Consider the following 13,725-nt stretch of genomic DNA (forward strand, 5'->3'; position numbering starts at 1 on the left):
TTGTGTCATGCCTGACAGACCCTGTCTGCATTGGAGAGGAAGCAAAGAGGCATGTCCTCAACCTTGAGGAGAGCAAAAATAACACTCTATTCACAGATTTATAGTACTCTTGGTCCCCATGGAGAAACACATTCTTTGCAGGCAAATCTGTGGTTGGACCTGGAGCCCTGGGGATACTGTGCTGTGTTGTTACTGAGCCAAACCAGCCTGCATCTGTGCCCAGCCTGCCCCACCCTGCATATTTGCATGTTCCCATAGCACAGCCCCTCCCGCCACACTTATTACTAGTCTATGGAGCCCCTGAGGGTCAGTCCAGGCAGGATCCAGCATGGACATGAGGACCCCCTCTCAGCTCCTCAGCCTCCTGCTGCTCTGGCTTCCAGGTGAGGAAGGAAACACCAGGAGTTGATCAGCCCCGGGTGGGCAGTACCCCTGGCCCTCAGAGAAGCCCTTTGATGACAGGATGACAGTGTGGCTGTGTTTTCTGTTTCCATCCCAGGGGCCAGTTGTAAGATCCAGTTGAGCCACTCTCCACCCTCCGTGTCTGCATCTTCCGGAGACAGAGTCACCATCTCCTGCCAGGCCAGTCAGGGTATCAGTACCAGCTTGCACTGGAACCAGCAGAAACCAGGGAAAGTGCCTAAGCTCCTAATCGGTTATACAACCACTTTGCAACCCAGGGTCCCATCCCGCTTCAGTAGCAGTGGGTCTGGGACAGATTTCACTCTCACCATCAGCAGCCTGGAGCCTGAAAATGCTGCCACTTACTACTGTCAGCAGAGTAAGAGCTACCCTCCCACAGTGACACAAGCCTGAACAAAAACCACCCAGGGAGCAGAATGTGAGGCTGGGCAGCCACAGCACCAACTCCTGATGCCCCATCTGCTGAGAGCACATCTCAGATGCAACAACACTTAAAGACTGCAAATGTTGTCAGAAGGGGTGGGGAGGCTCCTCTACACCCTAACTCTTCCTCCTCCCCAGCCCCAGCAATGTGAACAGGACAATCAATATCTAATTCAAAAAAGACAGTCATTTTTATATCTGAGGAGTCTGGGCTACAGCATCAGCCAGGGTTCATAGCTTAAAAACGAACTCATCCTAGCTAGTCCAAGGAATTATTTGTTAATAATAACAACAGAACTAAGTCATGCAATGTTGTGCCCAAGATCAGCAGACTCGGCGAGTATAGCCTCCAAGAACCCAAAGACAGCTGATGCAATCACAAAAGGGAGTTTATTACAGACTAGAGTCTGGGCTCACGGCACCTACCAAAGCAGCAGCAGGTATCAAGAGCCCTGAACAAAGGAAGCAGGGTTTTTTTAATAAGGTTAAATTATGCTGGCAGTTACTCATTGGCTACAAGGATGCATTCTCCAACTTTGCCCGGCTAGAATTCTAAGCTGGCTGGCTGGGCCAGATGCAGCTCCAGCCTGCAGCTCCAATTACAGCAAGTTCACCCTCACTGGTGACCGGAGGGCGAGGGAGGAGTGAGGGTCAAAACTGTCGAAACTATCTCTGGAATGCAGTCGTTCCCTGGACAGCAAATCCTAAAATTCTAAAATGGCAGTTACACACAAAATGACAAAGCAATGGCTAAGAATACTTATGCTTGGTTCCACATGTAACATTTTATATGCCTGTGGGTATGGTAACAACGGAAACAATGCCAGAAGTGGAAAGATCCTGGTGTTTCTTCAAAGTCAGAGCAGTGTTATAGGTTCCAGACTCTGACTTCTGCAGGAAACTCAGAGGTGAGGCCACCTATGCTCCCTGCTGCCTGGAGGGTCTCACCAGGTGATTCTCTCATTGTCAGCTCCTCCCACACACCTGTCTGCAAGTGCTCAGAGAAAGGATTAAAACGTCCTCTTCTGACTTTCCAATTCAGGGCAACACCCTCATCAGATGACTCTGCAAGTAATCATAAAAAGCAAAGGGGTTCTTGGCAATATGTTTCCAGAAAGGATTTCGATGTTGGCAAGCTGACAGCAGACAGCCCAGTATTATCACTCATCCCCCAACTCTCAGGTTTTTAAGTTAGGGTTGCACACCAAATATACTTAAACGTTCCTCCAAGGATCATTAGCAAACCTGGGTTCATAGCAAGAAAACTTTTTAAGTCATAAAATAAACAGAAAAGTAAGAAAATTGCAGTAAATATATAGCAATCATTTTACAGAATTTCTTGATAAAAAAAACACATGTGTATGTATACACGCATATGTGTGTGTTGGCACACACTCTTTTTTCCTTGATATGCAAATGCCTTGTTGTTTAGAATCAGTCCGGAATCCAGTGGTATCATCAGTGTCATGGGAACTTGTTAGAGATGTGTACTAGGAAAGTTTCAGAGGAAAAGAGATACATCGCAAACCCATCCCAAGTTCCATTGATTTGTGGAAGTGTTACAGGACAGGGAGAGGGGCAGCCCAAACCCCGCAAACCTGCCTATTCTAAATGGGTTCTGCCATCCGCCACATCAACACAAAACGTATAAGACTTTAATGGGAAGGAACTTTAATACAATTAGGAAACAATACAGGAAAGGCAAAGAGTCTAGTTTCTAAATGAAGCATCCAGAGTTACCCGTCCCCTCGTGGGTAAAAGTCCATCCAAATGGGATTGGCCCAGAACAAGGCCCCAAAGCCTGCCACAAGTCTAAAGCATCTTCCAGTGGGGACCCACAGAAAAGGGTCAGAAACAACCAGACAAGCCCAGAAGGAAAAGAGAAAAATCAAAATCAAGATATAAGCTGCCATGGTCACTTCCCCATGGGTCTCTCACCCACATCTGTGTCACCCAGTCTACGACCAAAAGGCAAGCACAGTTTCTTCACATGTCTCTCGGCTCCATGTGCCTCCTCCAGGTCTCCTTCTGGCTCCATCCTGCTTCCTTCCTTCCTCAGTCTCCTCTGCAGCTTCTTCTCTCCTTGCTCAGCTCCACTCTCCCTTGGGTGGGGCAGGAAACCTCCCCCTTTCCTGGGGACCACCCTGTTACAGAAGGATGTCTTCTCATCCTGCAGGATTATGAGCTTTAATATGATAAGAGCTGCTAGTCATTCCACTACATTATTTATTGAATTTCAAAGATGAGGCATCAATTTTATTACAACGTAATTGTAGTGATCAAATAACTTGCCCCCCTACCCCTCCAGCCCCCTCCGCTCACAGTGGCCAATATGAGATTTTCCTTGTCTCCTGCAGGGGGCACCAGGTTGATGAGGAGCGGTGCTGTGGCATCATCGGCTTGCAGCTCATGTGTCTGACACCCTCAGCCTCCAGGGCCAGGAAACCCCATCAACAGAGGCCTGAGCAACCCAGGAGCCTGCTGCCTCTGGAAGCGTCAGGGTGTATGATCACAGAGGGTGCCCGTGCAGTGAGCTGTGAGGACAGATAATGGAAAGGAGGCACAAACATCTTTGTCCCAGGGAATGCGATGATATCTGAGAAGAGTCTGAAAATCAGCTTAAAACATAATAGTAAATAAAGTTCAGAAAAAATTTCCTAATGTGAAATATTATTAGGATTCACTGTTCCCTTTCACACAATTGCAGCCAACTTGAAACCTAAATATGTTAATATAATGGGATGTATGTGTTTATGAGCATATGAATTTCAAAGGTGACTCGATATTTGTAAGACTGGCATCAGCTCATGGAATATATTCAGGTCACTGAACAGAATGAGGACACGGTGAATAAACTCATAGCTCCATCTCAGACTCTTTTGATTTTTTTAAATGCATTTCTGACGTTCCTCTTGGGCATCACTAAGGCATCAGGCTATATCCAGAGGAATCCCTAATATTTTCCTCAACACAAATCTACTGCAGAAAATGAGGGCTTTGATTCTTTAATTAATTGAATGATTTTAATTGAGGTGATATTTGGATACCCGCATCAGGTATCACCAACATAGTGCAACCAGCATCAAATAAACCCTAGTCCACCACCATAAAAACCCTTAATTTTTTATACCACCCTTGTCATTGTTTTTTTCTTTTTCTTTTTTCTTTTTTTTTTTTTTGAGTCGTTTTCTCAGACTCTACCTCAAATTCTTCTAATCACTGTGTCACTAAGAGACCTGAGGTGTAAAAGCACCTCCTGGAGGAAGAGATGAAACAGCTTCAGCTCCTCAGCTCTGCTAAAGCACTGCCATATATCTTTACCTAAAACTGAAAATATTTATAAAGTTACAGTATCATAACTTGCCTAATCAAAGGATATTTTACACAAAATCGAAACACTGACCTCATGCAGCTTGGATTTGAATGGGATGCTTAGGTTATAAACAAGTAAGATTTCTGCTGCTGCTCCTACCCTGCTCCCTCTGGTCCCTGCCTGGAGCAAGGTGCTTGCCCAGAGTGAGTGGGGCTGTGGGTGTCCTGTCCATTTAGTCTGTCCTCAGCCCTCATCATAGCAGAGTCAGAGGAAAAGAAAATTGGTTGGTACAATTGTTTCAATATTTCTATTTCTGCAAAAGTAAAGTCAATTACAATCTCATTAATTGCCAAGTATACAAATCATCTTTAATCATGAACAGGGGACTTTCAAGTCATCCTGGGACATGAAATATCCAACACACAAGTCAAAGGAGAAAGTCAATCTCTGACACTATGTACAAATATCACTTGTGCAGATGTCCCTGGCGTCTCTCACCATGTTCAATATTTATTTCTAGTTAAAAATCACATTCTGCTTCACCACACTCCTCCATTTTTTTCTCAGAAAAAAGTTTTCATGAGATGAGGAAGAAATGGGAGTCTTTATCCTTCATGTTCCTTGGGCTTATAGTGACTGCTCATGAAGAATTTTCTTATTTTTTCCTTCTGTAATCCTTTGCTCAGTTCTTTGAGTACAGGTGGGAGTGAGGACATTTGAATTCTTGCTTCCAAAGCATCAACTCTGTCTTTTCAAAGTTCTCAAATAGTATTTGGATTTGAGAATGTTGATCCCAACGTGTTTGAAGGATGAAATGAGGGGCAGCTGAAGAGCCTTTCAATGAACTGTGGCTGCAGTGCCCTGGCAGAGGATGGCCAGTGCCTGAGCCTGACCACGTGGAGGGAATTCAGAAGCTGCTGGAATGTGAGGAATGGACACCACACCTGATAAAGAAGCACATGATTGTGGGATGTTTGTCTTACAGTAAATCTACCCTTAATCTGATGGTGGAAAAAGAAGGCCAGAGTGGAGAAACAGGAAGAACTTGGATCTGACAGTTAAAATAATTAAGTCACAGGTTTAAGCCTTTCTTTCACCTTGCCACGCTGGATATTCTTTTGTATAAGCACTCTTCTATTTATGTAGTATAAATTGATATTTCTGTTTATTACAAATGAAAATTTAATACATGATCTCCATGATTTGGTAAAGTTTTGGGCAATGTATTTTGCTAATAAGTTTGGAAATAATCATGATTTTATTAACACATGGTAATGTCAAGTCCCAGGAAATGGGGCGTAATTTGTGTTTAAGATAGATCTGTTCTTATATTAGAACCCACAAAGACATGAAGGCTAAAAATTGTATAAGTCTTAAAAAGGTTTTGACATTAATCAATAAAATGCTCTAAAATGAAGTTAAAATGCACTCTTATTTTAGTACAAGCCTGAGACAGAGTATGATCTGCAGGAAATTAATGGAGAAAAGAAAAAGGATTTGCTCATATATGTGTCCACATAAAAATACATACAGACTCTCTGGCAATACTTCTACTACTACCACTACTACTACTATTAATAGGGATAATATTGATATCAGCAATAACCCAATATTTTCATTAGACAAATATTCATATGCACTTTACAATCTGTTCCTCATCATAAATTATTCAGTCATTACTTCCTAAATAGGAGGAACATTGCTATTTATGGAAATATTTAGAATGCATTTTGATAACCAAAATGGCAAAAGACATCATTATTTCTGATGGCCATACCCATGTGACCCCCAGGGAGAATCTGTTCTCCATGTCTGAGAGCCTCTGGGACACAGGCCACGGGGCCTGCACTGTGCACTCGGGCCCCTGGGGGTTATGAGCAGAGTCAGCCCCACAGCTGTGCCCAGCCTGGCCCGCCCCTGCTCATTTGCATCTTTCCAGGACACGGTCCACCTTCCTGGAGACTTATTAGTGACACTTCGAAACCCTGAGAGTCAGTCCAGGCAGGACCCAGCATGGACATGAGGGCCCCCGCTCAGCTCCTCAGCCTCCTGCTGCTCTGGCTCCCAGGTGAGGAAGGAAACACCAGGAGTTGATCAGCCCTGGGTGGGCAGGACCCCTGGCCCTCAGGGAAGTCCTCTGATGACAGGATGACAGTGTGGGTGCGTGTTTTCTGTTTCCATCCCAGGAGCCAGGTGTGCCATCCAGATGACCCAGTCTCCAGCCTCCGTGTCTGCATCTCCAGGAGAAAGAGTCACCATCTCCTGCCGGGCCAGTCAGAATGTTAACAAGTATTTAGCCTGGTACCAGCAGAAACCAGGGAAAGCTCCTAAGCCCCTGATTTATTATGCATCCAATTTGCAATCCGGGGTCCCATCCCGTTTCAGTGGCAGTGGATCTGGGACAGATTATTCTCTCACCATCAGCAGCCTGGAGCCTGAAGATGCTGCCACTTACTACTGTCAACAGTATGATAGTACTCCTCCCACAGTGATACAAGCCTGAACAAAAACCACCCAGGGAGCAGATGTGTGAGGCTGGGCAGCCCCAGCTGCCTCTCCCCACTGCTCTATCTGCTGAGAGCACTACTCAGTTGCAGCCATTCTTTGAAACTGACAGGAGGGTGTGGGTAGACAGGGCAGTGAGCTCCACTGCATTCCTAACTCTAGTTCTTCCGCCTCAACTCTAGCAAAGGGACATGACAATTCCTCTGCTGCTTTATTAAACACACAGCTAGTTATATCTGAGGAGTCTTGTTTTGGGCATTGACCACAGTTCATATATCAAAGAGAAGTCACTCTAGAAAGTCTGAGCAGAATTGCTTGTAAACAAGAAAAATTATATTATTTCAAAAGCCTGGGGATATAATAAGTGAAGCAGATATATAGACAAGTGATCGCCTAGTGTGTCCCCAGATGGCAGAGAACATATTCCACTGGGGTACTGGCTGCCTGGCCACGGGGTCCCCAGGCCTGTAGAGGAAACTCTGAGGTAGGTGTGCTCATGACCTCAGCTGCCTGGACCATCTCAGCAGTTGAGTCTCCAGTCTTCTTCTACACCCTTCTGCTGCAGGTACCCATGGATAATACTGGATGCCCCTCCTCTGTCTTTCAACTTCAGGAAGGACCCCTCACTGAGCAATTCTATAGGGAACTATAGGTGAAAGGGGCTCTGGGAAATGTGTTGCAAGTGATGGTGCTGATAGGGAATTGACAGCAGATAGATAGTCACGATTTTGTTGTTCTTTAAATAAATGTTTTTTTAAAGAAATAGTTTCCTTTTCTAGTTTGAATTATTTTTTAATGGGTTAACAACAATATATATGTTTTAGGTGTACAGTTCCTTATTATACCCTGGACACATCTGCCATGGTTCCATGCTATTTCAGGCACAACTTTTTGAATAGGGAATAGGATTTTTTAGACAATGACAAGGTGTTACTGTAGAATCCTAGATGTCGATGCTTTGTTTCTCTGTCAGAGTTTGTTGAGTGCCCAGAAGTGCCCTTATCTGACATACATTCATCAGCTTCACACACCAAGGTCAGAGGTCCAAATGACAGCACACTGGCATCACCACCTGAATCTGCTACAGAACTTCTCTGTTCTGAGCCCCCTCTAAATTGTGACCGCAGTTAGCTGACAGGTGGGATGGTGCCATTTACCAAGTGTGGGATGTGTTGTCGCAACATTTCAGAGGTGATTACAAAACACAGTGCTTCAGTATCTGTCATCAACAGTGCCAAAGGCATTACTTGTCTTAACTTGAAGGGGGTGATCTGAATACTTCAGACATCTGGACCCTTGATATGTTTACCAAAATGGCAAGCCCACGAATTTTTGTAGGATATTCATCCACCAACTGCAGCTTGTTTGTTTCTATTAAACACACACCTGGTCATTCCTTGTTCATCAAGTCTAGTTAACGTGATGTTGTGAGGTGTGGTGTGATGCTGTTTGGAATGTTCAGACAATGAATTAGGACAGAGCACAGGAGAGGTAACCACCTTGCCCCAACACTGGACGAATGGCATCTTGTTCATTGCAGATAACATACTCTGTATCTCAGTGGGTTGGTGGTAGCCCGGCAGTGCCTGTATTTGCTCAAGCCTGGAGTCAGCTCTTTCAAAACCTTCACACCCCTATCTGCAGATGGTCAGCAGAGGGAGATAATACACAGAAAGAAGGAAAAAGGGTGAGAGCTCTCCTGACACTCCTCTCTAAATATTTAAACCACAGGAAAGCCCCATAATTTGCATATGCTCTTTCTCTTAAATCTCAAGTGGTCCTGTCTCTCAAAATGCTATAAGAAGATCTATATCTTAAGATATGTCTTGAGGGTCTCCGCGGTGGCGCAGTGGTTGAGCGCTGGGTTGCAGAGCTGCCCGCAGCCTCTGCAACATCGGTTCGATCCCCAGCCGCTGGGTGAGGGTCCCACATGGCACGCAGACTTCTCCTGCTGTGCCCGCTGCTCCCCTCAGCATTGTACTTTGGTCCTCCTGCCTGTTCTGCTTCCCACATTCGCTCTGGTGAATTCTCTCACCTTCCCGCGCTTCTGACTGTACCCAGTGCTTGTATAAATAAATAAATAAATAAATCTTAAAAATGGATAAATAAATGAATACATCTTAAAAAAAAAAAAAGGTATGTCTTGAGCAAAAGAGAAAAGTCAAAGAAGAAATGGGGTTACCATTACAGCTTCTTGGAGTTCTGCTCCTCTGGCTTCCAGGTAAGAATATTTGGATAAATACAATGCTATCAGGAGTTAGTATAATGAATATATAAAGAAATCAAGCAACACACACACACACGCGCGCGCGCGCACACACGCACACAGGCATGCGCACGCAGAAGGAAGCAAGCAAACAACAATCAAGTAGAAATAAGACAAATAGCTTGTGAAGCCAGCCAGCCTGTATTGGAATCAGGGCCATTAGGTCCACACATGCCCTGGGGCCCACCCATGGCCAACAATGGGCAGAAGTTGCCATCCACTGGCCAAGTATTGTGTTAATTTGATGGTGAGCCTCTCGTGGTGCAGGCTCTGCTGGAATGAACATTTGATAAAAGATTTCTCACCTCTGCATCAACCCATGTATCCACTCCATGCTTTTTTTTCCAGACATCATTCTTCTAATCTTGCCACTTCTACTTCCATTATCTAGAACTCTTTTCTCAAAGTGATACTCTTGGCTCTAGATGTCACTAATACATTTTCTATTTGATCAGCATGCCTGGTGGCAATCACGCTTGTGGCTGCCACCTCCACCTCCCGTTCTGACCTGGAGCCCTGGAGATACTATGCAGACAACTCCAACTCCACCCACCCACACACACACACACACACACTCTCTCTCTCTCTCTCTCTCTCTCTGCTCCAGCCCTTGAATGGCCCTTGCAAGGCATCCACCATCTTTATCCCCCTGCAGGGGTGTCCTCTTGCCCACTCTGGACCCTGAATTCTGCACTGTGGGTCCCCACCAATGTGAATAACCTCCCTTATGTCCCTTCACTTGCACACCCAAACTGGGTGCATCTTTTGTCACGTGCATGTGGGGAACCCTCCTCTCTCCTAGCTCAGCACTCCCACTACACTTGCATCTTCACCCCACGTACATGACAGCTCCGTACTGCGTGGGCTTCAACACCCTGTGCAAGCTTCCACCTTCACCTGTCAGCAAGGTTGTCTCCTCCCTCTGCTGGGGGCCCAATGTTCTAAACCTAATCATTAAGAATAAGCCCTTCTTAGGAACTGAGAGACTGGGTGATGGTAGAATATGCAGGTTTAGGGGACATAGTAGTTTCAAGGTTATAATTGAGCTCTTGATCTAGGGTGAACCTCAGCTCCTAAAGAGAAAGAAGTTGATTTAAGAGGGAATAGAAAGCAGGAGAAAAAATGTGGGAAAATCGGGGTACCGTTAGCATGGATAGTTTAAAAACAACATTGTTAGGAATGTGGCTGTGCTTCCCATATGTAGAGGGGAAATCCCTGCCCTAGCTGGTGTTGGTGGAAAAGATGGGGCAGAGTTCCCATAAAGGCTGAGCAGGGATCACAGGTGAGTGATGGCAGATAGGGTGTCTGGTCCCTTCCTTACAAACCCTGATCACTCAGTTTTTCTATTTGGGCATATAATTTATAGTACCTCTGGTTGATAGTGCCAATAATGTAGCACGCCAAACCATCAGAACAAGAGAAACCTCTCTGGCCTCATGAATATCCATAGGTTCCAAATTGAGGGAGGTTCTGAGGTTGTGTCATGCCTGACAGACACTGTCTGCATTGGAGAGGAAGCAAAAAACATGTCCTCAAACGTAAGGAAAGCAAAAATAACACTCCACAGATTGATAGTGCCCTAGGTCCCCATGGAGAAACACATTCTCTGCAGGCAAATCTCTGGTCTCACCTGGAGCCCTGGGGATACTGTGCTGTGCAGTTACTGAGACAAACCAGCCTGCAGCAGTGCCCAGCCTGCCCCACTCTGCACATTTGCATGTTCCCTGAGCACAGCCCCTCCCTCCACACTTATGACTAATCTATGGAGCCCCGAAGGGTCAGTCCAGGCAGGACCCAGCTCAGATATGAGGGGCTCTGCTCAGCTCCTCAGCCTCCTGCTGCTCTGGCTCCCAGGTGAGGAAGGAAACACCAGGACTTGATCAACCCTGGGTGGGCAGGATCCCTGGCCCTCAGGGAAGTCCTCTGATGACAGGATGACAGTGTGGGCATGTTTTCTGTGTCCATCTCAGGGGCCAGGTGTGAGATCCAGGTGACCCAGTCTCCACCCTCCGTGTCTGCATCACCAGGATGCAGTGTCATCTTCACCTGCCAAGCCAGTGAGAGCGTTCGTTACTAGTTACACTGGTATCAGCAGAAACCAGGGAAAGCTTCTAAGTTCCTGATTAAATATGAAACTGATTTATAACCCAGGGTCCCATCCCGCTTCAGTGACAGTGGATCTGAGACAGATTTCACTCTCACCATCAGCAGCCTGGAGCCTGAAGATGCTGCCACTTACTGCTGTCAGCAGGGTAACAGCTTCCCTCTCACAGTGACACAAGCCTGAACAAAAACCACCCAGGGAGCAGATGTGTGAGGCTGGGCAGCACCAGCAGCTCTTCTTGATGCCCCATCTGCTGAGAGCACATTTCATATCCAGCCACACTTTAAAGAAGACTGCAAATGTAGGCAGAGATGGCAGGGAAGCTCCTCTACACCCTAAATGTTCCTCCTCCCAGCCAAGCAGCATGAGCTGGACAATCAATATCTAATTCAAAGAAGACAGTCATTTTTATATCTGAGGAGTCTGGGTTACAGCATCAGCCAGGGTTCATAGCATAAAAGAGAACTCATCCTAGCTAGTCCAAGGAATTATTTGTTAATAATAATAATATAGAACTAAATCATGTATCATTTCATATGTCTGTGGATATGGTAACAATGGAAACAATGCCAGAAGTGGAAAGATGGTGTTTCCCCGAAGTCAGAGCAGTGACGAAGGTCCCAGACTCTGACTTCTGCAGGAAACTCAGAGGTGAGGCCGCCTATGCTCCCTGCTGCCTGGAGGGTCTCACCAGGTGATTCTCTCATTGCCAGCTCCTCCCACACACCTGCCTGCCAGTGCTCAGAGAGAGGATTAACATGTCCTCTTCTGACTTTCCAATTTCAGGGCAACACCCTCATCAGGGGACTCTGCAAGAAATAACAGAAAGTAAAAAGGTTCTTGGCAGTGTGTTTCCAGAAATGATAGCGATGTTGGGAAGCTGACAACCCAGTGTTATCACTCTCAGGTTTTTAAGATAGGGGTTGAACCCCAGATATTCTTAAACGTTCCTCCAAGTATCTAGCTGACCTGGGTTCATAGCAATGAAACTTTGTTAAGTCATATATAAACAGAAAAGTAAAAAAATTACAGTAAATATATAGGAATCGTTGACAGACTTCCTTGATAAAAACCGCATGGGTATGTACATATCAACGTGTGTGGTGGCACACGCTCTTTTTCTTTGATATGCAAATGCCCTGTTGCTTAGAATTTGTCCGGAATCCAGTGATATCATCAGTGTCACAGGAGCTAGTTAGAGATGTGTTCTGGGGAAGGTTCAGAGGGAAAGAGGTAAATAGCAAAACCATCCCAAGTTCCACTGATTCGTGGAGGGATGCCTTTTCTCCCTACAGGATTATGAGCTTTAATATGAGAGCTGCTAGTCAATCCACTACATTATTTATTGATTTCAAAGATGAGGCATAAATTTTATTACAATGTAATTGTAGTGATTAAATGACGTGCCCACCACCCCTCCAGCCCCCTCCACTCCCAGTGGCTAATATGAGATTTTCCTTGTCTCCTGCAGGGGGCACCAGGGAGATGAGGAGCTGTGCTGGGGCACCATCTTGCTGCAGCTCCTGTGTCTGACACCCTCAGGCTGCAGGGCCAGGAAACCCCATCAACAGAGCCTTGATCAGTCAGCCCAGGAGCCTGCTGCCTCCAGAAGCTTCAGACAATATGATCACAAAGGGTGCCCGTGCAGTGAGCTGTGAGGACAGATAATGGAAAGGAGGCACAAACATCTTTGTCCCAGAGAATGTGATTGTATCTGAGAAGAGTGTGAAAATCAGCTTAAAACATAAAAGAAAATAAAGTCCAGAAAAAAAAATTGCTAATGTGAAATATTATTAGGATTCACTGTTCCCCTTTCACACAATTGCAGCCAACTTGAAACCTAAATTTGTTAATATAATGGGATGTATGTGTTTGTGAGCATGAATTTCAAAGGTGACTTGATATTTATAAGACTGGTATCAGCTCATGGAATATATTAAGTCACTGAACAGAATGAAGACACGGTGAATAAACTCATAGCTCCATCTCAGACTTGTTTTTGATTTTTTAAATGCATTTCTGACGTTCCTCTTGGGCATCACTAAGGCATCAGGTTATATCCAGAGGAATCCCTCATATTTTCCTCAACACAACAACTACCTCAGAAAATGAGGGCTTTGATTCTTTAATTAATTGTATGATTTTAATTGAGGTGATATTTGGATACCCGCATCAGGTATCACCAACATAGTGCAACCAGCATCAAATCAACCCTAGTTCACCACCATAAAATCCCTTAATTTTTTATACCACCCTTGTCATGGTTTTTTCTTTTCTTTTTTTTTTTTTTTTTGAGTCATTTTCTCAGACTCTACCTCAAGTTCTTCTAATCCCTCTGTCACTAAGACCTGAGGTGTAACAGCACCTCCTGGAGGAAGAGATGAAACAGCTTCAGCTCCTCAGCTCTGCTAAAGCACTGCCATATATCTTTACCTAAAACTGAAAATATTTATAAAGTTACAGTATCATAACTTGCCTAATCAAAGGAAATTTTACACAAAATCGAAACACTGACCTCACGCAGCTTGGATTTGAATGGGATGCTTAGGTTATAAACAGGTAAGATTTCTGCTGCTGCCCTGCCCTGCTCCCTCTGGTCCCTGCCTGGAGCCAGGTGCTTGCCCAGAGTGAGTGGGGCTGTGGGTGTCCTTTCCATTTAGTCTGTCCTCAGCCCTCATCATAGCAGAGTCA

General features: G+C 45.2%; 1 gene segment (V, D, J or C); it reads left to right on the forward strand.

Annotated features, from left to right (window-relative positions):
• The first annotated feature begins 6,178 nt into the window (after positions 1–6,178).
• LOC311172120 (immunoglobulin kappa light chain-like) overlaps positions 6,179–13,725 on the forward strand; it is an 85,418-nt gene continuing 77,871 nt past the window's right edge. The window contains exons 1-2 of the V gene segment in view: positions 6,179–6,227; positions 6,346–6,647.

Source organism: Talpa europaea (assembly GCF_964194135.1).
Source record: "Talpa europaea genome assembly, chromosome: 6".
In the NCBI taxonomy this organism is placed as follows: Eukaryota; Metazoa; Chordata; class Mammalia; order Eulipotyphla; family Talpidae; genus Talpa; species Talpa europaea.